This window comes from Gavia stellata, chromosome 23 (genome assembly GCF_030936135.1).
Source record: "Gavia stellata isolate bGavSte3 chromosome 23, bGavSte3.hap2, whole genome shotgun sequence".
Taxonomy (NCBI): Eukaryota; Metazoa; Chordata; class Aves; order Gaviiformes; family Gaviidae; genus Gavia; species Gavia stellata.
In genome coordinates, this window is record NC_082616.1 from 1,601,185 (window position 1) to 1,625,680 (window position 24,496).

Here is a 24,496-nt window from a genome sequence, read left to right on the forward strand (position 1 = left end):
TGTTATCTAGACTTTAATGCTCTCTTTGTGGTGTACCAAACAACTGCTCTTTAATAATGCAAAGCACTCCATCTCTGGGTTAAAGAATACCTCTGGGTTCTGTCTTTCATAAAATTTGTTCTGCTGTGTGTGCACAGCATTCCTTTCCACTTAGCCAGCCATCCTTCTAGGCTTTTAAGCAAGCCAGGCCATAAAAATATTTACATTTTTCTATAGCACTTGGTCTGTACACAGTCAAACAAGCATGGCACTCATTAAGAAGTGGTGGGACTTGGATTCAGCGGGAGTCTGCCGTCTTAAGCCGCAGCAGGCTGGCTTGCCTGCTCTCATCCCCGCAGTGAGGAGACCTTCTCACGCAGAATTGTCTCCGTAGCGGTGAAACTTCTTTGCAGGTGCCCCAGAAAAAGGCAGTGTGTTGGAACTGCGTATGTAAACGTAATTCCAAGCAGCAGATTGTTAACATTATTTTACTTACAGGAAAAGCTCTTCTTTGTTTTAAAGACAGATGTGGTGTTCATTCAAGACACGTTTGACAGAATTAAAGGCCCATACATAGCAAGGAAATTATAGTAGGTGCCCTCAACACTGCTTCAGGCTGTTAGGATGGTGTTAGGAGTGTCTTCTCTCCTGAGTCAGTCTTGATCCTTCACCTGCTCCTCTGCACGCTGCTTACGTCAGCTCTGTGATTGATGGTGCAGAATCTGGCCTTTGGGACTTATCTTGCTGAGCAAAGGTTTGTTGCTTCTATGTGCACGTTCGTTGTTCTCTGTTCTTTGTACCCCGGTTTCGGAGCAGTCGTGGCAGCTAGGGGAAAAGTTAGCTCAATGGGAACAACTGGGCTGTGGCATGGATACAACCCAGGGCATGTGCTCCAGTCCTGCAGCGCTGCGAGTGCTCGCTGCTGCAAGGTTGTGCTGGAACTTACTGGATCCAGGTGTCCCAGTTCCACTGAAATTCAGTGGGATCCTGGCTCCAGGCACTCTGTCACTTGCACCATGCTGTTACAAGTGAGACTTAAGTAGCTACAGCGATTTTCCAGCATGCCTGGGCACCTCACTCCTGCTAATGTGAGCGTAAGATAGCAGCCTTGGCGTGTTTGAAAATCCCACTAGACATTTACTGCAACCCTGCTCAGCCAAACCCCTCAGCCAGGCTCTTTTTCCTTTCGGCTGTACTAGAGTAACCCTGGAGATAGAGGAAACAGAAATGCTGGAATCAGCCCCCAAAACTGCTGAACTGATACTTAGTTGTCCTGAAAGACAGTAAATCCTTTCCAGATGTTAAGAAAAGTAGCTTAGCTATCTTCCTCTGTTATGAGGCAAAACCTTGGACTGAATTTATATCAATTTATGTATTTTTATATATATATATGCGTGTATATTGCTATAGCTAAGCACAGCACACATTACACTGCCTGATGTGCCCACTGAAAGTCAAGAAACAGTTTCTGTAAAAGCCACAATGTATTGCCCTGTTCTACTGAATGGATGTATGAATTTGATTTTATATATTCTTTCACATATGTATGTGTGTATAAATACAAAAATACGGCTCTATAGACTCTTATTTATCATTCCTATAGACTCTCATCTGTCATTTCTATATGTACTGTATGTATGATCTAGCTACTACTCACGGTGTAGCTTGTGAGTGGTGATATATATACACCTGGTATACATCATGGAAAAGTGTTTCTGGGTTTTACAGAAATATTTCTTTGGTTTTTGTTTTGACACAGATACATGAAGCTACTTTCCAAGATGACCCTCTGAGGAGCGCCCTAAAGAGCTCTGGAGATCTTGAGGGCGGTATGTACAGAGTGGGGCACATCCCTGAACTGCTTGGCTGCCCTGAGACATCCCACTGAAGCTGACATTTTTGTTAAATGACTTCATGCTGATTGCATTATTGCAGTAAATACTAAATGAATCTGATGTTGAACGCTTGCAGTCTTACCTTTCTTGATAACTCTATGTTAATATTACATTAATTATTCCTGACTTACAATGCTGTTGAACGTTGATAAAGGCTGAATTGCTACTTGAAATGCTGATCCTGACAGTACTGTGGCAGGCGCTAAAATGTGATTTCCAAGTCTTAGGGGAAAAGAGGGAATACATTACTACTTCTGATTAGAGGACTTCAGAAGAAGCATATTCTAGTCACATCTCATGGAGTGCTCGCCTGAATCCCTCTTGCTTTCAGTAGCCGATGCCTTTGCACAAGGCATAAAAGGAACATACACTTCACTTTTTTTATTTAAAATTGTATGGTGATTGCTGATGTGGAATCAGTCCAGTGTGTATGAGCAGTTCCGCACAGACAGATGCTGTGTGTACACGGAGCAGCGGGCATTTCCTTTGCATGTGAGAGCTGACGCATGGGAGCTTGTGGAGCAAACACGGAGAGGCCACTTCTCACTGGTATCCCCTTCCCTGCAATTTTGGAGCTGAACTTCTTGAATCCCAACTCTCTTATGGCCCATTTGTGCGCATCTACCCTTTATCTCATGTGTCCCTTGTGTAACACTGCCATTTTCATGATGTAAAGAACACGGGAACTGCATAGCAAAGTTGAAGACTGCCAGGACTGGGAAATCACAGTGCTTAATTTCCCAGTGAGTTAAGTGAAATATTGGAAGAAAAAGGGGTTGGGACAAAATTAACAAAAGCACCTAAGTAGCTTGGGAAGCCTCAGCCATAAATTATTGAAAAAAACGCTCTGTGGTGACCTCAGGTACTGCCTCTTTCAGCTGGGGGTTCCTGCACAGGCAGATGCTCTGATGAACACCCATCAAAGTCTGTATTAATGCAGGGTCCCACCAGCTATGTTCAGCTGTTGTCCTCCAAAATCCCCTCCTCTTAGGTGCTGCAGGAGGAAATAAGCAGCTGTGACATTTCTCAGTACCTCCACCCCTCCCCAAAGTCTGGATAACCTGTGTGGAAAGGGAAGGGATGAGGAATGGAGGAGAAATGTTCATAAAGTGGGATTTTGGGGAGTGGTGGGAACCTTCTTCCACCATCCTACACAAGCAACCACTCTGGCCTTCACTGTAGGAAAAATGTTCCATCTCTCAGAGGGTGTTTGAGGTTTCTATTTGTTTGTTTATTAAGAAAGCAAGCATCTGGCATATGTATGCAAACATTAATGAGTCATTTAAAAATATTCGCAGCGCTGCAGTAGTGAGGCTGGGATCTTCCAGCTACAAGAAGAAATGTGATGGAAGGGAGCAGGCAGACCCTGAAGGACTGCTTTCCAAGCACGAGGACGGGTGACAAATCTTATTTTTTACCTCCCTCCTCTTCCCCCCCTCACTACCACTCCCAGGAACATTTCCATCCCTCTAAAACCGCTTGGTGAGGACTTTGAAATCTGAGTTAAAATGATTCTCTTTGAGGCTGCTGTGCCCTCTGTAGAGAGCCCAACACTTGCCAGTGGGTCTCTCCAAGAAAAGCAGTTTATTTCCGGCACTGCGCAGGGACACAAATAGATTTGCCAGCGGGGAGGGAGAAGTGTGGGTTGGTCTAGCTCTGTCCTTTCGACTGTGTCAGCTGGCAGCTGGAACCAGTCAAATCAATTCAAATTCATAAATATATGAGAAGTAAAGCTCTAAGAAGACTCAGCTGTTTTCTCGGAGGTTTATGAGCAGCACAGCAAGCTGGGAAGCTCTGGCTGCAGCAGTGTTTGAAGGCCAGCAGGTGTGGGGATCCATCGCAATGATGGAATTATAGGAACTGCTGGAGTTTCTTTACAGGAGGCAATTTCTTAGTATAAATTGAACATTTAAATCTCTGGCAGCGTAACACTCGGAGTATTCCAGTTTTGGGAACAAGAACTCTTCCTGCTTTACATTTGTTCCTGGGAAGGAGGTATAAGCTAAATGTCCCAATAAGAAAAGGTACTCTTATATCAGGTTACACTTTCAACATAAGTTGTATCAGTGTCAGTATGATTATGTTGCGTTGGCTGTGACATTTTCCTTCTGTAAATGAGCCCACATGCTCAAAGGCTATTAGAATGAAACTGCTGTGCCATAGACAAATACTTGATTTTGTTTACTGCTTGATTTTGTCTATTCCTGCTTCTCAGACCTTTATTATAGAGAGGGGAACAAGAACTGAAGCAACTCTGGCACCTGGGACATGTTAAACAGAGAGAAGACTTGTGTGATCCAAGCATCTACTGAAATGTCCCCACTCAGCCCGAAAGATGCTCTCTCCTGGTTCTTCCCTTTGTCCTGATGAACTCATTCATCTTCCCAATTGCTTTTTGTAAACGGCTGCTGAATCACGCACAGAAACATTCATGGGAGGGAGAAAAGAGACTTCCTCAGGCAGTGCTCAGCAGTAACGGGTGGTCGAACAGACTTTCCTGGCTGTTGCTGCAGAGAAGGCTCTGGGCATTGCATGCAGGTCCAGCACCCCTGTTTATGGAAATAATTTGCATTGGAGTAAAAATGATCTATTTTTTATTTATTCTCACTTTAGATAGATGCAGCTTATTCCTTTCACCTTTGGAAACAGCTGTACCTATGTGGTGGCGAACAGCTTTACCGTGGCACAAACTGCATGAGCTCCAGAGGCATTTCATGCTGCACCAGTGTGCATAAGCACTTACAGCTACCACATGCAGATGAACCCTCAGTATCCCCCCATCTTCTGGCAGCGTCAGTTCCCTGTGGACAGCTGGGTCCAGGCTCCAGGATGCAAAGGAAAAGCATATTTCAGTTTGTTGGGGCTCTTTCAAAGAAGCGATGCAGCTGCTTCATCTGCCGTGGCGGAGTTTAGTTGCCTCCCAGAGCCTGCTCCTGGGTTTGTTCATCATCCCCCAGGCTTTGGATGGAGGACAGCTTAATTTTGTCCAGGATGTTTCATACTTCTAAATACTGCATGCTCTAGAGTGCTGTGTGGCTGGAAGGTTAGGGCTGAACCATACAAAAGTATATGAAGGAGAGAGGAGGCACCTTCTCAACGTGGTTAACGAAGAGGGAACCAGAGTGCCTGAAGTGGGCCAATGCTGCAGGGAAGGATTTTGGTGGTCTTCTCTTTTAGTGCTGCTTGTGAGGCTGAAAAAGGACCGATGCTTGGGCGAGAGGGAGCAGGTATCCAGCCCCAAAGCTAGAAATATAAGAGTGGAAGAACGGGTGAATTTTTCTGCAGATGGCAGCAGTTGCTGAAGGGGCCACAAAGTGTTCGACAAAGAGTGCGTCTGCAGAGAGGGTCCGCGTTTCTGCATTCAGGCTGGTGCGATAATTAATCTTTCTTGATTCTGACAGATGCCTGCAGAGGAGCAGAAACAAAAGATCATGGTCTGACAGTGATTAATGCATTGTTAGTTGTCAGACTAAGAATTTTGGAAGTGGGTAAATAAGCTGTAGGCTAGGCTGTTGATTGTGTTTGAGAGAACTGCAGAGGATTACAGCCTTGGGGGGAGCTGAGGTTCAGCAGTTATTTACCACAGGCACTTGCTATGTTTTGTTACTTGTCTGAAACCACCCCGTTCCCACAACAGGAGGAGAGGAGGACAAATGGGGGTACGATTTCTGAAACAAAGTTCTGCCTCAAGCCTTGGTTATGCCAAAAAAGTGGCAAAAGACACAGCTGACCCCAGCCTGTGTTGCCCTGGCATCCTCGTGGGGTACGGAGGTGACTGGACAACGGCTGCTACTGTCATCCAGGACACTGCAACGCTGCAAAGCGTCTGCGAAGGAGGGAAACATGTCTCTTGCTGTATCTACTCGCAGCTGTGGATGGCTTTAAGGTAACTGAAGGCTCTGCTGTGCTGTGTGGTCTGCTCCAGAATGCTTCGGCCTCGATCCAAGAAAGGCCTTGTAGCCGCTGAACGCCTGGCATCCCCCACCAGGCGCCAAGGCTTCGGCTCGTCAGCCGAGCCACGTGCCCGGGGCGAAGGGCAAGGTCTGGCTTTCTGCGTGGGAACTGCCTGGGGGCAGCCGATCCCCCGCTGGGAGCCTTCCCCACCAGCACAGGCTCCTGTTCCCTCTTGCCCTGCCCTGGGGCTCACTGTGTCTTGCTCTCTGCAAGGTGGCCGGGTACTGGGGGGGCTGCTGGGGAGCTTTCCGTGCCCCATGGGGCAGGTAGTGGATGGGATGGGAGCTGCATAGAGCAAGATGTGGGTTTGGGTGCTCTGCTGAGAGCTTGACCTCTTAGGCTGCTGCAGCAAAAGGCCTTTCTTGGGGGGTGGTAGTGCTCACCACTGTGTTTCACCTGCATCCTGCTGCAGCTCCCAGGCTGGTCCCTGCCGGGGACAGGGATGGCACTGCCAGCCCTGGGCAGCAATGCCAGACCCTGGTGGCACTCAGGGCTGGAGTGGAGATGTTTGGACTGGAGCTGCTCTGGATATGCTTGGGAGCGGGTTAACAGCTGCCTACGGAGGCTGGGAGCTGAACCAGGAGGCAGCGGGCAAGTTCAGGCACCTCCAGGGCTAGGCAGCAGCTGAACGGGAGTATGGAGTTCCCAGATTGCAGTTTGCAACCAAGGTGCCCAAATTCTGCCAAAATCTTCCTTACGGTGCCTATGGTATTTGCAGGCTTTGTTTTTATTTTAACGGCGGCAGCCTTTAATCTCTGTGGCTCACATTCTGCTTGTGTAAGATGGGGTTACTTACGCTCAGCCTTGTTTTGCAAAGAGCTCTGCTATCTCTGGGTGAATGTTCCTGTAGACAACCACAATATTTAAGACAGAGCATCACTCTGGCTCTGCCTAATTCTTGCATTGGTTTCCAAGCTTCTTAATGGGTGTACCTCGGGTCGGACATGTTTGTCAGTGAGATTCTGGAAGGGGGATTTGCCCAGGAGTAAATCTCCATGAAGGGCTGGGGAAAGAGGATGGCTGTAAACCCTCGTTAACCTTAATTAGTATGGCATGAACAGGGTGGGAGCAGCGCACATCCCTTCACCTGGAGCATCCAGCACCGCACGGGACCCGCTGCTCAGCACTATGCGCAGAACTGATGTTGAAGTACTAGTCGCACACGGTCATTCTGTGTTTGCTGATTTTCTTCTGGGTGTCTGAATGGAAGTGCTTTAATCCTTTCAGTTCTTGGTATGAAAAGCTATTGACAAAATATGTCTGTCCCATGGAGATGATGAGTGTCATGGTCCGATCCTGCTCTCCTGACTGCCTGCATCGGGGGCTCTCTTGGGCCTGTTGCAGCTCTCCTCCAGCCCCAGCTCTCCCAGTTTCAGTCCTAAAGTGTTCTGTTTTGTTTGCTGGACATTACCTCCGGTACTCATGTCATTCAGGGCAACTAGTACTGCCCCATTTCTTCTCCAGAGTAACACAGAGCAAAGCAGCCTCCCCAAATCCCACTCCTTCCAGGCAGGGCTCAATGCCCACAGGGACATCCACCCTGCACCATTGAGAGGCTGCTCAAAACCTCCCAGGACTGAGCTCTGTGCCATGAAAATACAGAGCCATGTTCCTGAGCTGATGTAAACTGGTGTAGCTTATACAAGCTGAAAATATGGCTTAGAGTAAATGAATCATTCTGGTGAAATGTAGCCAGCTCTGAAGGTACCTGTCCCATGGGGATGCAGAGAAGTGAAAGTTGCTTCCACCCTTTTTGGCTGATAATCCACAAACAAGCCACAAATCTGGCATGGAAGAAAGGCTGCAGTGTAATGCATGAGTCACTTTACCCACTCTAAAATGTCACCAGTTCTGGAGAGAGATGCAGCAGCTGTTTAGCAGAGTGTAGCCCAGGTGGCAGAGATGGTCCTGTTATTTATATGGCTCCATAAATGAACTCAGTGCTTTGCAAAATAACAGCCTTTCCTCGAGCAGTTTCCAATGCAACTCGCTCTGGAGCAAAGCAGGACTAGGCTGCTGCGAGCCCGATGATGTTGCAAGGGAAGTCCCAGCTATTTTGAGGGCCATAGGAGTGAGCCCTGCAAGAAGGACAGCGTGGTGTCACCAGTGGGGCCATGAATGCACAGCAGTGCATCGGAAAGGAGACAGGTAAGTGCCAGGTAGGGGGAGGAAGTGACCCTCAGTGTAGCTCCATCCCCTTAAAGCCTTTTTCCTTTCTGTCCTCTGTGCCTTTGCAAAATGTGTCCGGAAGGCAAAGCTCGCCTTTCCTTTTGCTTTCTTGCAGGCAAGTCAAGGAAAAGAAGAAATGCTTCATCTTGCAGCTGCAGATATGAGGCACAGAGGTTAAAGGCCAAATCTGAAACGGATTTAGACCTATGCAAAAAGAGATGCCCCAAGACAGGTTTCCTCACAGGGGCCAGAGCCGGCGTGGCTGAACAGCTCTCCCTGAGGGACCTGCTTCGCTGCAGGAAGATGCTGCCCAGGACAGTAACATTTCTGTTTCTAGAGCTAAGGTACATTTTTCAGATTCCCCTGGATTCAAGGGCTTGCGACATCTGGTCACATCTGTCTTTTGTCCTTTTTTGTCTGCCTTTTTTTTTTTTTTCTTTTTTGAAATTCCCTCTTTTCTCAGGGGGACCCCAACTTGCAGGTGCCAGGATACTTTTCTCACGGTTAGGGGTAGGGCTGCAGGACCACAGGCTCCAAACTCCACACTGAAAGGCAGAAAGAAGTGGAGCAAGAGGGAGGCAGGCTGTTAGACACTGGGAACCTGGGCTTTCCCCGGGGTTGTCCGTGTACGCGATCACAGGGTTTTTCCAATGTGAAATGCATCAGCAGCCGTGCTAGCTGACGGGGCAGGAGCAAGCATTGCCAGCACTACAAAGCTGTGCCCTGGAAAGAGCTGCCGTGATCTGAAAGCGGAGTTTATTAACTCCAGATTTTTACAGTGTAGCTGGCACGCCAACAATATGGTCTGAACACAAAGAATCACTTGCAGATATGAATTAGGGGAAGGCATCTCCAAAGGCTCCTGCTAGCCTGAGTCACGCACAGCTGCTGTGCCAAGTGCCAGCTGCTGAACGGCAGTGGGCCCGCAGCTGGGTCACAGGCACCGAGCTCGGGGCGCATTGCTGATCGCCTCATTAGCAAAACTGCTAAGAATGGCAACTGATTTGCTGACTACACAGCACAGGTGCCTTAAACAGTGGGCTTGCCCCTTGCTTATAGGCAAAGGGAGGGGGCCTGCTAGTCAGTTAATAGGGGAAAAGGATGAAGTGAGTTACAGGTCCTGTGGTGGCTCAACTGAGGTGAGGTTTTAGGGAATAGTTGTGAGATTTACCCCTGGAGAAGGAAGTAGGGTGATAGCTGTTGTTGTCTCAACCGTCATGACTGTCTGCCTGCTTTGAGATGTCAAGAAATACCTTTACTGTGTCATTTTGTCTACAGGAACAGATGGCAAGGCTGGAAAGGTTACCTCCTACTGCTACTTGATGCAGTCCCTCAGCTAGAAATAACCATCCCTGGAGATGAGCTAGTAGGGTGAAATGTGTGTGCCCCCTTTGTCTGCACTGGCACAGCATCAGCCTTCCTGCAGGGAAGGGCCAGAGTCTGAGCCACCCATCGTGTTGCTGCAGTGGGCTTGCGCTTGCTGGCTGGGGGCTTGAAGCTCTTCTAGCTGTACTTAGAGGACAACCCTTTGTTTTGTACAGGTGTTCAAGGAACGTGTGGACGAGGCGTTGTAGGACATGGTTTAGTGGGCATGGTGGGGTTGGGTTGGTGGTTGGACTTGCTGATCTTGCAGGTCTTTTCCAACGTCAGTGATTCTGTGATGTCCTTAAGAAAGGTTTAGGAGAGGGTTGAATGCAGCAGTAACAGCTGACAAGTTTGCAAGCAACCCTCTTGCTGTGTTCCTCCTGGGTGATATAATGTCTCTCACCCTTCAACTCTCCTGCAAATGCTGCTTGAGCTCATTAGCATGTGCAGGGTTTCTGGGAGGTAAATGAGTAATTATGTCCCCCCTTTTTTTTTTAAACAGGGGAAAGACAATGTCTGGAGGCTGATCTTAGGTCAGAATGGGAACTGGAACTTTGAAAACAAAGCTTTTTCCCCCCAAAAATTGGTGCTGTAAGCTAGTCTCTCAGTCTTGTACTCAGGTAAGGGGTCTAAGACTGTTGAGGACTGAACAAATTTTCTTGCTGCTGCTAAATACGGTAGGACTCAGGTGAATGGGTTTTGCTGTTCAAGTCTGTCCTGAACTTGCTGCTTTTCATCTCCTTTTTAATAACTGATCATCTTGAACTTTCCTATTTTGCGAGGAGTATAAAATTTTCATGGAGGCACTTTCCTGTTTGCCCCTACCCTGTAAATTATGGCGTTAATCTTTGATTGGGACCTTGTTGGTATTTCTGCAGAGTAAACAGAGTTATCAAATGTATTCAGAACTTAAAACTCAAGTGAGAGCAGCTTGTATGGGTGCAGTGATGTGCATAGCAGAGAAGCAGAATAAAAGTTCAGTGATTTCTCTTTTCTTTTCGTGTTGCAGGACAAACCTTCCAAAAAAATGAAGGCTCTGCCACATGTTTTCTATAACCAGCCAAATAAAACATTATGTTTTAAAGCATTCAGGGTCAGAGAAATAACTCAGGCTCTGGGCTTAGCATTTTTTCTTCCTCACAATAGCTTCTGCCAAATGATAATCTTTAAAACTATGCATGTGGGGGGCCAGATCCTGACCCCCATTGCATCTGCTCTGCACTGCTGCAAAAAAAATGCAAAGCAGGCGGAAAGTTAGCTTAGCAGGATTGCTGGAGATTACCCTGACCCAGTTTGTCAGCTGTGGTGCAGGAGACTGGGCGCTGTGGCCAAAGTATGGCACAAGGAAGAGAATTTATTGTGATGCTCATATATTTGGGTATGTGTTGGGTGAGGTTGTGGGTGTCCTCTCGTTAGCACCTCAAGGGTGAGGTGGTCCCTGGCTCCTCTCACAACGGGGCTCTGGTGCTTGGCAGCAGCCAAAACTATGGCTTGACTGTTTCCTGGATACACGTGTCATTGCTCTATGAGAAATGCATGTGTTACATGAAGCATAGCTTTTGTGGCTTTCTCGTGTCTCTGTCTCTTAATGCAAACTTCAGGGAGTGTTTCATTGCTAGATAGCGATCTAGAGCAAGCACAGCAGCTGGGGTATTCCTGCTGCAGTCTTCCCGGTGACCGAGGCTGGGTACAACCACACGCGTTTCTGTCACAAAGCGATCTCCTGTAAATGTTTCCTGGGGCGTGTTTTCCTTTCAGCAGCAAGCAGGGGCATTTGCTGTATTGGAGGGCCACCCTGATGTCTAACTCAGTGCTGGCTGCTACAAGCAGTGGAAACTTTTTCTGCATTTAAAGGGAAAAAATCAAACTGGAGTGGAATAGAGCTATTCATAGAGCATGCTGTGTTTGAGTAACCCAGCCTTCTTCTTTAAACCAGTCTAGTCAGAGTCTTTATACAGCTTTTCTCACTGTTTAAAATTGACATCTTGTTTTAACAATAATTCAGTCTTGGCTAGTTTATTTAAAAAAAAAAAAAATAGTCTCCATTGAGTTTACCCATGATTATCCATCTCTGGAATTCCAGTTTTGCCTGTTCTCCATTTTCTCACAAATCAACAATACTCTGAGCTTTCCTCGGAAGCATGGATCCTGAAACAGAGACCAAGGAGGAAATTTCAGTTTTCATTCTGATGTAATATCAAAAAGCATACTTCTTTCTTTTGTAATGGTAGAGAAAAGATTGAAAATGTGAGCTGAATATACTCCACAGGCTCAGGAACCAGAAAGCAATTAATAAAGAACCCAAAATTCATTGAGTTCTTTTGTTTGCTTGGGTTTTTCTGTTTTTTAAACTAGCAACAGGATTTCAGAGGCCTCATTCACACATTTATGCTTAGAAATGGGCAACGCTGGGATCCTATTGAGTACTGCAGGGCAGCTGCTCCAAATTGCTCTGTATTTTCCCTGATCATTAGTCCCTCAACCTGCCCAAGGTCCTTCTCTTTCTACCCTGATCCATTTTCTCTTTGATTTCATTTACTGAAGCCTGGAGAGCTCATCTGTGTGGGGACGCTCCCTTTGAGTTTGCTTGTGTTACTTGTGCTTACGTGACCCAGTGGAGCCTGCAGCTTGCAGGATGGGTGCCTAATGCCTGTGCCCTTCACAAGCATTTCCCACAAGATAGGTGTCCATCCTGTCTGCTCCTGGAGCCGATCGCTGCGGGATGCGAGTAAGTTTCCCTGATGCGCCCTTCCAAAACTGGGTGATAAATGGCCACGTTTGGTAAAATACCAGCCTGGTTTGAGGGGTGGTGGTGGTGGTGAATCTCCTCGTCCTGCTGGCAGGACTTCCCAGCAGCTTGCGCTTGGTACTGCTGCCTGATTGCCCACCTGATCTCTCAAAGGGAGCAAGCCTCCAGCTCCCCTTCGGCACCAGAGATCCGCGGGGACTGTGAAAGACTGCCTGACACCACAGCCGGGTGCCGCTTTGGCCACGGGAGATTGGTATGATTTCAGAGTGCTGGTGGCTGCAGCCTCCCTTTTCGGTGTGTGTCCTGTTTTAACTTCACAACCTGACTGTGCCGGTGCTCCTCAGCTTTGAGCAGCCAGGCCTGCGTGCTCCCGGTGTTTCCTGGTAGGTTTTCCAAGGTGGCAGATGGGGAGAAGCGCTGTGGCTGAAGTGACTTTCCGCCCTTGTCATCCTGCAGAGAGGGGCAGCCTGCCCTGAGGAGCACCCTCTTGCCATGGGCTGAGCCTGTGGCCTGCCTGCACGTGCCACGATACCTCTTCCACGGGGGCTACCCTGCACGCCAGCTGGCTGCGAACCACGCTGTGGGCACCAAGCATCTCTGCTGTTAGAGAAAAATCCCAGGAAAGGGGGGTAAAAGCACAGGTACTTTCTTGCTGCACCTTAAGAGCCTTTTGCCAGGACTTTGCTGTTTTGATGCTAGTAAGGGGAATTGTATTTTTTTCTCCCTCTCTTCTCCCAGTTTTCCACAAGGATGTGCGCTGTTCCCTACCCACTGTGCACCCCAATCAAAGCCCCACTTAGGAGGAACAGTGCTAACCCTGGATCTCTTGTTCCCACCAGCATCCGTCAGTCACCTGGGCTGCTGCTGATGCAAGGAGGCACAGCTCCACCTTCTTTGCTCCTGAGCACTTTCTGCTGCTGGCTATGCTTCTCTACCTGCTGTTTATTGTCAGGACTCATCACAGATGTAGGGTCATTAATCACCTCTAAGCCACACTTCCCTGGTTCCATGTATAGTGTCTTCCCTCTCTATTCCTTTTCACAGCCCTCACCTTAGTCACTACTTGGTTCTTGGCATCTGGGCTTTGTTTATATTTAAGCTTGGAACTGATAAAGCGTGAGAAAAGGGGGAAATTCAGAAAGGCAGACCAAGATCACAAGCAAAGTAGTCTAATGTTAGACTACATGGCCTAAAGTGTATGGGCAGAAGACTGGCAGCAAAGCTATTGCATTAAGTGAAATAGAGACCATTTACCCTAAAAAGTTAAAAGGCACGGGACAGACAAACAGGAGCCCTTTCATCCTCTTGGGATTTCTTGTGTCCTGCCAGCAGCCGGGATTGCTTTCCTGCCCTTAGCACTGGTCAGTCCAGTGCTGACCCTTGGCCACCAGCCTGACTGGGAGTCCCATGGGCAGCACACAAGAGGAGGGGAAGTGATGTGAAATCTAAAAGTCTCCACAGAGGTATTTAGGTGCCCAAAGGTGCAAAGAGGCACTGAGTGGCCTTTCAAAAGTTCCTCAGGAGATTGGAGAGAGAGAGAGGAGGAAAATTCCCATCTTGGGCATTGAGTCTGAAGAGCCTGACCCACCTCGAGGCATTGGAAAACCTCACCAGGCACCTCTCTTCATGTCTAGGCTCCTAAATATCTTGGGAAAATCTGCTCCAAAGTAGTTATTACTTCAGTTGAGCAGTTTCTGCCTGCCCAAGGCTGGGAACGGAGTCTCAGCAGAGTCCCTTCTTGCTGTGTGAAACTGCTGCCATACCGCTACAGTGTGAGGGGTGTACAGATCCCAGGGAGGATAAATTACTCCTCCAGCAGCATGTTTCTAGCTGACATTGATTTGCAATAGGGCTGTCAACAGCAGCTGGAGAGCCCTGATCCTGGAAAACAATATGTCAGTTGCCTGGGTTGGTTCTAATTCTCTAATCCTTTGTCTGCAGCCTAATGTGTTGCAGCATTGCTTAGAGATGAGATGTGCCGTTGCTGCTGCTTTGCTCTTGCTGTTTTGGAGCATGGGGTCTTATCTGGCTGGGTCCAGGAAGAGCTGGGAAGATGGACTGGCTTGCAGTACTGTTTGAAAGCTGCACAGACCTGTAAGTCACTTGTATTTATATAATTTTGTCTGTCTCTTTCTACATCTGAATTTTAAACATCCGTTATAAGGCAATACTGCTTTTAGTGGCGAGCCAAGTTTTTCTTCCAAAACACATGTTCCCCAAAGTCTTAGTACTTTATTTCCTTTGTTCTGATTTATTGCTGTTGCCTTACCACATGTGCTAGGCACAGAGGAGAAAAAATACCAAAACCGACAAAACAGCCCTCTCTACCCTCTCCCCAGACCGCATACATCAGGATTAACACACTGAATCTAGTCTATCAAGTGACTCAACAATGAGCTAACTTACCTCTAATTTCTTAGCTGCCTCCAAGTAGGTATGCTGATAAAGAGTGAGTGTAGGATAATAATGTGAAGATTATGGTAAACCCGGTGAAAGCTACAGTGGGGAACTGAAAATTGGGATAGATGTTAAATCTGGAGAATGATAGTGAGATTAAAAATTGTTGACTGCATTTTCTAAATAGGGACTTTGTGGATATCAATTTTTATGTGCCTTTTGTCAATACCTAAAATGGCCTGATTTGTCAAAGGATGAACTCTCTTCCACAAAATAAAGGCCACTTTTTGGTATCTCAGGGTAAGCATCAAGCAGCCGAGGCATGCAATTGCTGGTCGCTTGGAAAAAAATAAATTAAAAAATTGGCTGTTACTGTGAGGTTTGTAGAGCTCTTTGAGATAGAAAAGTTCTATTGAAGATTGCTTTCTTGGAGTTTGTTCAGCCTTGACAGTAGCAGAAGGCTAAATTATTTTCATTGGTATTTATACTGAAGTTAGCTCCATATTTTCCTCCTCGAATGCGAAGCAACAGTGCAGAGGTTGAGCTGTGGCTCAACAGAGCTCAGCAGAGAAAAACTGATTTGGTACTATGGGGTGTCTGTGGCACCCACCTCCCGTACCCTCAGGCACACCTAGGAAATGCCTGAGTCCATACTCATAACTGGTTTTGTTTTAATTCTGCAAAAACGTACCTATCCATATTAGAGTTGGTAACTCACTCGATGCATGTTGGACAGCCGGTGCCTTGGCCATGTCCTTGGCAGGAGGAGGTCTCTCCCTGTCACCTCTAGGACAGGTGTGGGCAGAGCCTCCACCATCGCATGGTTCAGACCATGGTGGAAATCGTAACCTGCTGCGTTATCTGTGATGGTTTCCAAGTTGTAGTTTGTGCAGCCTGGCCACCGGCCACTCTTCCGGCTGTGCTTAGCTATGTGCACCAAGAGCAGAGCTGCTGGCTGGTTCAGGCTGTACCCGTGTGCCGTGTCGAAGTGGCTGCTACCAGCATTGCACAGGATTTGGGGATTTTGTGAGTCGGTGGTTGCCACTGAGTTCAAAGACGTTGGGATGAAGCCTCTGTTTGTAGACGGACTGTTTGCGTTCCCAGTGACAGTGCTAGCAGGGTGCTGGGATGTGCTTTCCTCTGAGATCACCATAGGCTTTAGAAAAGGCGAAGTGGTGAAACACATTGTGTCCCAGTGCTCTGTGAACACAAAGGTCAAATAAAGCTAAGCGATCACAAGGGAGGGGATGTCTTGGCAGAGGGGAGCACTCTTAATACTTGCCTTCTTAGTACTTTCTTCCTTTCCATAAACCAACTCGACAGCGGCTTGTGCTCTGTCGGGTATGCTCACATCATTGTTTGAGCTGATGTATCACAAGCTGCTTTGCTTTACTTGTGTTTTCCCTCTGAGGCAGGCTATTGATGTGAAGCTTGTTGTCATATTCAGGCATGTTAACTGTGTTAGTTAACAAAGGAGAGCATTCAAAAGCCTGCTCAGAGGCATATTTGTCTTTTTTTTTTTTTTTTCTTTTCTCCTTTTTAAATGGAAACCAGCTTTCCTAGCAAAACGTTTTACGGAATCTGCTCCCTTGAAACCAATATGAGGCAACAGCAGTGATTGCAGCTAGTTGCAACATCTCATCTTGCTAGATGGAGGCACATCATGTTACAAGTGGTGCTGCCAGCGAAACCTCTGCGAAGGAGACCTACTGAGATCTGTCTAGCTGGCGGTTGTTAACTCATCGGAGGTGAGCTAAAGACCCAGTTTCACTTGGTTTCTTTGAAGAATGAGCTGTACATACTCAAGCCAAGTTCAGTGAACTGAAGCTTCAGTAAATCTAGACCCGAATTTGAGAGAATTTGGGCCAATAGGTTGGTTTTAGTGAAAACTAAGACAAACTTTGGCCCCAAACCAGCAAAGATTTCTGATTTTGAACATCTCTTGAGGATTCAGTTAAGCCAGGAAGTCAGAGACGGTGATGACACAGAAACTCAGTGCTGGTGCATAAACCTTGCCTAAGTCCTAAAGGCAAGATCAAATCCTGATATAAAATGGTCAGACCACTGCTTTGATAAAACTCAGAACACAAATACTGTAAAATGTGTCTCACTGAGCATCTTTATAATCATCGTAATAAAATTACTTTAGACTGCTTTCAGGTCCAACCAAACAGTGCTTAAAGCAGTGTACTTGGTACCAAAGTCCAGTAAATTATTTGTATTATACGGCTTGTGAGGGTCTTAGAAGCTTTCTCAAAGGGCAAACTGTTTTGTTTAGGGGAAAAAGGCAAACCATGCTTGCCTGGTTGAAAACTGCTCATGAGAAGATCTTTCTCAGAAAGACTTAAGAGCATTGGGCCCTTTTCTTGTTTTCTTAGAAAACAGGAAATGAATTTTAGCTCTGCAGTTAACTTGATTTCTTAAGTGACTTGCTTTCTGCCATCGCTTTTGGGTTCTGGAATGCTACAGAAATTATCTGAGGGTATTTTCAACACTTCAAAATTAAAATCAAATTGTTGAAATTGTGCCAGCATTTAAATGAAAATTATTTTCTTTAAACAAACACTTGAGGACTTTCAATTTTTTTTTTAATCACAAGAACATTCTTAACCCAAACACCTTTTCTTTGTGGTTTTTCAAGTATCCAGTCTGCACTGCTAAAACCAGATGTGTCTTAGGATGTAATCAAATTCAAGATCTTTTTAGCCAAAAACTAGATGAGCAGGGAGTGCTAGTTTTTCACACAGCACAAAGACATAAGTGGGTGTAACTGCAAATACCATCTCTGCCTCTGTGCCCACGGAAGTGTCTGGGCAGCAATACCAGTGCAGAATTCTGCTGTGTGGAGAGGGGTCAGGCGTGGGGCTGATCCACTGGGGCCTGTGCAACTCACGGCAGCGAGCAGGGAATAACGGAGGCAGGAGCTGGCTGTAAAATTTGCTGCTGTGCAGATGCTCTGATATTCAGCTTTCCACACGGTGGAGATGAAAGAGCCACAGAAGCTGCTGCAGATTAATGAGGGAGAATTAGCGCAGCCCTTGCGTCTTTGTGGGCAGGGGGGTTTGGTGAGCTTATACGTGGCTCAGGAGATGTTGCATGTAGCTAGAGAGTGAGTCTCGGTACCCTGGGGCAGCGCCTAGTCTGGAGCTCTGATGCACTGGAGCTTCTACATGGAGTTTGGAACAGGCTGCCCAGGGAGGTGGTGGAGTCACCATCCCTGGAGGTGTTCAAGGAACGTGTGGACGTGGCACTGCGGGACATGGTTTAGTGGGCATGGTGGGGTTGGGTTGGTGGTTGGACTTGATGGTCTTAAAGGTCTTTTCCAGCCTTAATGATTCTGTGATTCTCTTCAAACTCCCAGGACGTGGCTGGCTCTTGCTCTTTTCCCATGCCATGGGATGTAGCTGGCTCTGAGGTGTTTCCTGGACTCTAAAGCCTCTCAGGCACAGGTCAGACTTGAGCCGCACATCAGAGCAGCCAGAAGCTGCCCTGTATCCTGCTGTAGAAACCTGGAAATCCAGGGACTAGTGTTTGTGTCAAAGTCCATCTAGGCCAGTATCTCATCCCTGACAGAGGTCAGCAGCAGTTGCCTAGAAGAAGAGTTTGAGAACAGGATGTGTGTGTGACGAGATCATCCCCCAATGCTCCCTGCTAGCTCTGGGATTTTTAGAAGCGAAGGATTTCCATGGGGCTCTGTGACCCTGTCCTTCTCGAAGACCCCAGGCCAAGCTCCACGTCTAGGCTCTGAGTGCCAGCCCTGCTGCCTGTCCATGGGGTAAGGTTTCTAGCAGTGACGTGTGAAAGCCTGGGGCTCCTCTTGGGACAGCCATCACTGTCCCTCAGTGAGCTTTCAGCCCAGCTAGAATAAAGCCTTGCTGTAGCCCCGGGCAGGTGTTTGGTTACAATCGCTGGGTGGTAGCTGGCTGTGGGAATGGGGAATTAAATCACAGAATCACTAAGGTTGGAAAAGACCTGTAAGACCATCAAGTCCAACCACCAACCCAACCCCACCATGCCCACTAAACCATGTCCCGCAGTGCCACGACTACATGTTCCTTGAACACCTCCAGGGATGGTGACTCCACCACCTCCCTGGGCAGCCTCTTCCAGTGTCTCACCACTCTCTCAGGAAAGACATTTTTCCTAATATCCAGCCTGAACCTCCCCTGGCACAATGTCTATAAAAAGCAGTGGTTAAGAGGTTTTTATCATCATTTCATAGGTGGAGTTGGGAGAAGATGAAAAACACCTTCAGGTAAAGGAACCTAGCCTGGTGGATGCCAGCTGAGGCTGTGGTCCTTCATTGTTATTGCCTCTTTGATAGGCCAGGAGGAATGAACAGGATGTTTCTCCTTTGGAGACCAGAAGTAGGACTGCTTGAGGAGTATGTACCCTGCTTTGACAGCCTTTGTCCTGCCTGTGTGTAGTAAATGAAGGAGCCTGAAAACAGTTCCCCTCAGCAACGCAAATTACTTGCTGTTATCAAGTAACTGCAGATCTTGTGTGTTGGAAAACAGAATAAATCCTTCCTAATGACCCCAGCAACACATGGTTCTCAGTCAGCTGCAGGTCAGGGAGCCAGTGCTGGATGTGTGCTTTCAGAAAGGGTGCGGGGCAGAAAGCATCCCCTGTGGGAATCTGGATGGTTTTTTATCTTTTGGGTGCTATTGGTTGCACTCGCTCCATCAACAAATGCTTTTAACCAGTGCTGTCATTCCTTTGCTGTGGACATGTGTAGGTACAAGGGACCATGCAGCACATGCGATCCCAAGACTTTGACGTGTTTCTCCAATATATTGGATTTTCTGGTATTCACTTGGAGATTAACTGCATTACAGGAGGTTGCCTACAAGAAAAGTTTCCTATAAAAAATGTTCCAATATCCCCAACTTTCCTAGCCTTTTCCTGTGGCAATAAGTAAACTCTTTAAAGAGCTAGTAGCAAGGGAAACATTATAAGTCTTAAGAGACGTCTCCCTATGTGTAACCTTAAACGTTACAACACTGTGATCTAGAGAAGCTACAAACAAAAGAGAGCTGCATAAAACCTTTTCAGCCCTACAGAGATGGCAGTCCTTCAGAGCACGACTCCAGAACACTCTTCTCCAATACATATTGCCGCATATTGTGAAGGTAATGCTGTTACCCTCAGCTGGCTTCTGCTTAACTATCCGGGCCTGGCTGGGGCTGGAAATGCAGACATGCGAGTGGAGATAGGATCTCCCAGAGGCTTATGTTGGCCAGGAAAATGCTGGCTTGGAAAAGGATGTGGAGCATGTCCAAATAAGAAGAGTCTGGAAGGAGTTTGTGATGGTTTGTTATTTCATTATTAGCTAGGAGATGTGAAATTCCCCTTTCCAGATGAGAACATTTCATGTTTTGCATAAGACAGCAATAGCTTCTTGTAAGACTTAGCATTTCTGTTAATTTAATGAGTTAGCCTTACAAATTAACTGTATCAGTCATTGGAAAGACCCTTTTCAAGTTCCACAACCATGTTTTAGATCTCTTGATAAAGCCAGTAGTATGCTGGACTTACACAAGCGCAAAGACCTTCAAAAGTATGCAAGTTATTTCTGGCATGTTGTATTCTCAACATGTCAGGGAAACATGGATTATTTTTACACAAACAGGCAAATCAGTATGGTTCCTTAGCAAGCACCAACAAACATTCTTGGGCCCTGAGAAAGAAAGAAACAAAAAAAACCAGAAGAAAAATCATTGCTTCTGAATTAGGTTTCTTAGATGGATCGTGTTGTCACACATTCAGAAGTTCATTTGCACCAGTTTGGACCTCTGATGAATGATGGAGGGATTGAAGGATAAAAGAGAAGGAAACAACAAGGGCCAGGAATTAATTTGGATATTTGATCTTTGAGTGGACTTTTTTTTTTGTCCTTACTGTGAATTTATCATCAAATGTAGACCATGACAAACTGCAGACGCTTTTGGAAGTTCTTTTTAATAGCTGTTAATTGAAAGGTGACGTGTAGGTGTTGAGAGGAAAAGGATCTCTGGAGCTGAACAGGCCTGTGTGGAAAGAAAACGCCAACATCTTGCTGAAAAGCACAAAGCAGCGCAGCAGCAAGATTACTGGAGTGTCCTAAACTCTCTTGACATTGCAGCACGCAAATTAGGCTATACACTTTGCAAATATTGGAGGCTGTTTTGAAACTCCCTATTAAGGATTACACATGCTGTCTGCAGTTTCTAGGCAAAGGCAATTAGATATCATAGCTATGGCCTCAGCTCAGTGTTTTATGTCTGAGCTGGTATTACTGTGTAGGGTTCTTATGCATTAGATTACCTCAGCCAAAACCAAGTTATGACACCCACCAAAGCTGAGTCCTGTGATTAAGGTAAAAAAAAGTACAGCCTGGTCTCAGCATTTTTTCCATTTCAGTGTAGAAAAGTACTTTCCCACACAGCAAAGGCGCTTTTCAACAGAAAAGAGGTGTAAAGCATGCATAAACATTGGTATTTAATGTGCATCCTCATCCATAGCTGCTTCTCTGGGTAGTGTTTTTACTGCTTCAATCCCCATGTCCAAATTCAGGAGTAGCACTTGTTGCTTGGGCTTGGTGGAGCCACAGCCACCTATGTCAAGGTGCATTTTGGCCCAACTAGTGTCATTAATGCTTACAGAATCACAGAGGTTGGAAAAGACCTGTAAGACCATCAAGTCCAACCACCAACCCAACCCCACCATGGCCACTAAATCATGTCCCGCAGTGCCACGTCCGCACGTTCCTTGAACAGCTCCAGTGATGGTGACTCCACCACCTCCCTGGGCAGCCTCTTCCAGTGTCTCACCGCTCTCTCAGTAAAGAAATTTTTCCTAATATCCACCCTAAACCTCCCCTGGCGCAACTTGAGGCCGTTTCCTCTTGTCCTGTCACTTGGGAGAAGAGACCAACACCCACCTCTCTGCAACCTCCTTTCAGGAGGTTGATTTCTCAGTGTGAGGATAGTTCTTTTGCAAATATTTTATACCAGGAAAAATAAAAAGGAAGAGGACATATTTGTGTGGTCAAAACCTCCAGCAACTGAGGACCCTTACAGGTATGTTGATGGCTCACGCAACACAGAGATGGTGCTGCTGTGTGGTGGACGTTGTATTTACATGAAATGAAAGTTCACACTGCCTTCTCTTTTTTCCTTTTTTTTTTTTAAACCTTGCACTAAAAATTTGCCCTCTTTCCTCTGCGAAGCCGCAAGAAGAAGCTTTGAATGTGGTGCCAGCACAACAGCCGGCAGAGTGAGAGAAGCTGAGACAAGTACCTCTGGTGCTATTAGTGGGTGATACTGTTATTTCCTATTTTTCATCTGAACCTCCACTCCTGAGAATTTGAGCTAAATCCTACATTTTCTTCTTACTTTTAAGCAGAACATCCAGCAAGTTAAAACTCGGCATCATGAGGTGGTCCTAAGACAGGGCTTGCTCCAGCTTTCCTGCTGAGCAGCCGTTTACGAATTGCTATGAAAAAATGTCGGAGAGGATGGTAGTTGCTGTGCTGTCATGTGGGCTGATACAGCGCAGAACCTGCTTAGCATTCTCGAAGGGAAATTATCCAGTGCTGCAACTCACAATTTATAATTGGTTGCATATTAATAGCCAAAAAAGGCAATAAAATCCACTGTGTGTGTTTAAAAAAAAAAAAAAAGTAAGTAGGAGTATTACAAGCTGAGCAGTGAAAAACTGGAAGACTCCTTGGCTGTAGCAGAGCTGTATGCAGTGCTGTTTCTCCCTTACTTATAAGCAATTTAAAATCATCTCCTTCCTTGAAAGAAGGATTTTGTTCAGCGTTTGTGTTAATTTTAATCTCGCTAACGTGATACTCTCTTGGAACCTCTCCCTCTTGTCGTAACAGCAAGACACGCTGCCTCTTTTGTCCCTGCCATTTGGGAAACGCACAGCTACTGCTGCGTGTCGCTGCAGCCCTGGGGTTGTTACTATCAATACACCTCCCTTTAAAGGAAAAGAAATCAGAACGAAACCCAACAGCAGCATATTTTTCCCCAGAGTTCACTTTTATTTGTAGTATTTAAGCTAGACCGTGCAAGCGCTTCATGAAAATCAGGGGTTTAAAATGTATAGGGCTGTATTGTAGTGGAAAGCTTGTTATTCAGCATACCAATTATTTCTGAGTCACGGTATTTATGAAATGTCATGTAATAACTACCTCACCACGACGCAAAGTAAATAGTGCAAAATCAGGCTGTTTATGATTTTGACATTTTAGTGTATAAACATATTCCTGAGTCTCTCGGGGGGGGCTACTGGGAATTAGATAATGTTTTTATGACTTCTAAAAAATGACATTGAATTTCATAATCTGTAACACTCCATATGTATAGTCCACGTTGTGCATTTTATTACAGCCTCAGTGGCTTATATTACAAGTGTCAGCTGCAAAGAGAAAATGTACAAAGGCTGGTTTATGGAACGGCGGGGCAGCACGGTAAAATCTCGCGGCGCACACATCGAAGCCCTTGGGGCAAGCTGCAGTTGCACGCCGGGGCCATGCTGGGACACCAGAATTCACCCTAAGCTTTTTTCTTTTCAGGATGGATTGCAAAGCCCTCGCTGAAGGAGGCTTTCTGGCCAGCGCTTGTCACTAGAGGATAAGTTTGGGGTTTTGTCGAGCCCTGTGTGAACAACCCGTTAACTCCAGAGTAACTGGGAGGCCTTGAGTGTCTACGAGTGACAAACTGGGAGTGAGTACAGAGGGGAAGGAAGGACGGGTTGCTGCTCCGAATGGCCTTCTGAGTAGTCCCGCGTGGTCTCTGAGAACAATGGGTGGATGCTTACCAGAATATGTGATTTCATAAAATGCTGTGCATAAAGCCAGACCTTTTTTTGCTCCTTTGCCAGCTTGCTTGGTGTTGTAAAAGTTGTGGGCCATGTGCTTGGATGCTGGGAGAAGTCTCTATTGACAATAGTTACCCAGTATCTCTCTGGCAAGGGGCAAGCGGTGACGGAGCAGCCGCAGCTTCAGAAAACCTCAAATTGTCACTGAAAATAAGAGAAGGCCGTGGTCACTGTTGGGTGATAGTGGCAGTGGGTGTCCGGCAGCCCTGCATCTCACTGCATGATCTGGACGATCAGGTTAGCCCGTCCCTTTCTGACATGGAGCTGGTGTTAGCAGCCTCCTGGAGACTTGGCAGCGTGTCAGAGCTGCCAGCCCATGTACGTGAGTACAGGATGGGGCCCTGAAACTGTGGTGGATCTGGCTGGGTCCTGCTTAATCTGAATTTACAGCTCTTGGCAGACTCAGGTGACATATCCTCTCCTTAGTGCTTTACCTGTTGGCATTAAAAAATTACAAGGAGTGTGATCTACCATACATTCTGCTGAAAGTGGTGAGATGATTTACCCTTTCCATATTAGGATATGATTTTCTTCATTTCAGAAACAGACCCATAGTCTTCAGGCTATTAAACCACAAATCTGGTTTAATTTTTCTGTAAGCTCTTACGGTTGCTACGAATCTCAAGGTCTTGCAAAATGATGATTTTCCTAAACTAAAGCTTCATGGGAAGTGAAATTTTGTTAATGAAACTGAAGTGAAATAGTGATTTTTACCATTCCAGGTGCATGGCTACTCTGACTTCCTTTTCCTTTCATGTTCCAAGTGCAAGAAACGTACCAACAGCTGGTACTGAGAGAGGTAGGAGGCTTTCACTCATCTTTAAGACTCCATATTGTATATCTTTTCTGACTTTTCTATAAATAAAAACAGCTATTAAGAATGCCTCTGGCTATTATATCCGAGGATAAGTATTTGAGATACATGAGAGATGCTCAGGGAATTGATAAGTCTTCAGGAGAAAAAAATGTCCTGAGATCAATTTCCTGATTCAATAGTGAAGTTCTCATATAGTATAAAATGTAATGTGATTGTCCATGGCTCTAATAAAATCTTGATTTTTTCCACCAAGCTTTCATCTATAAAAATCAAATTTATCCAGCATTAGTCTGCATTTTG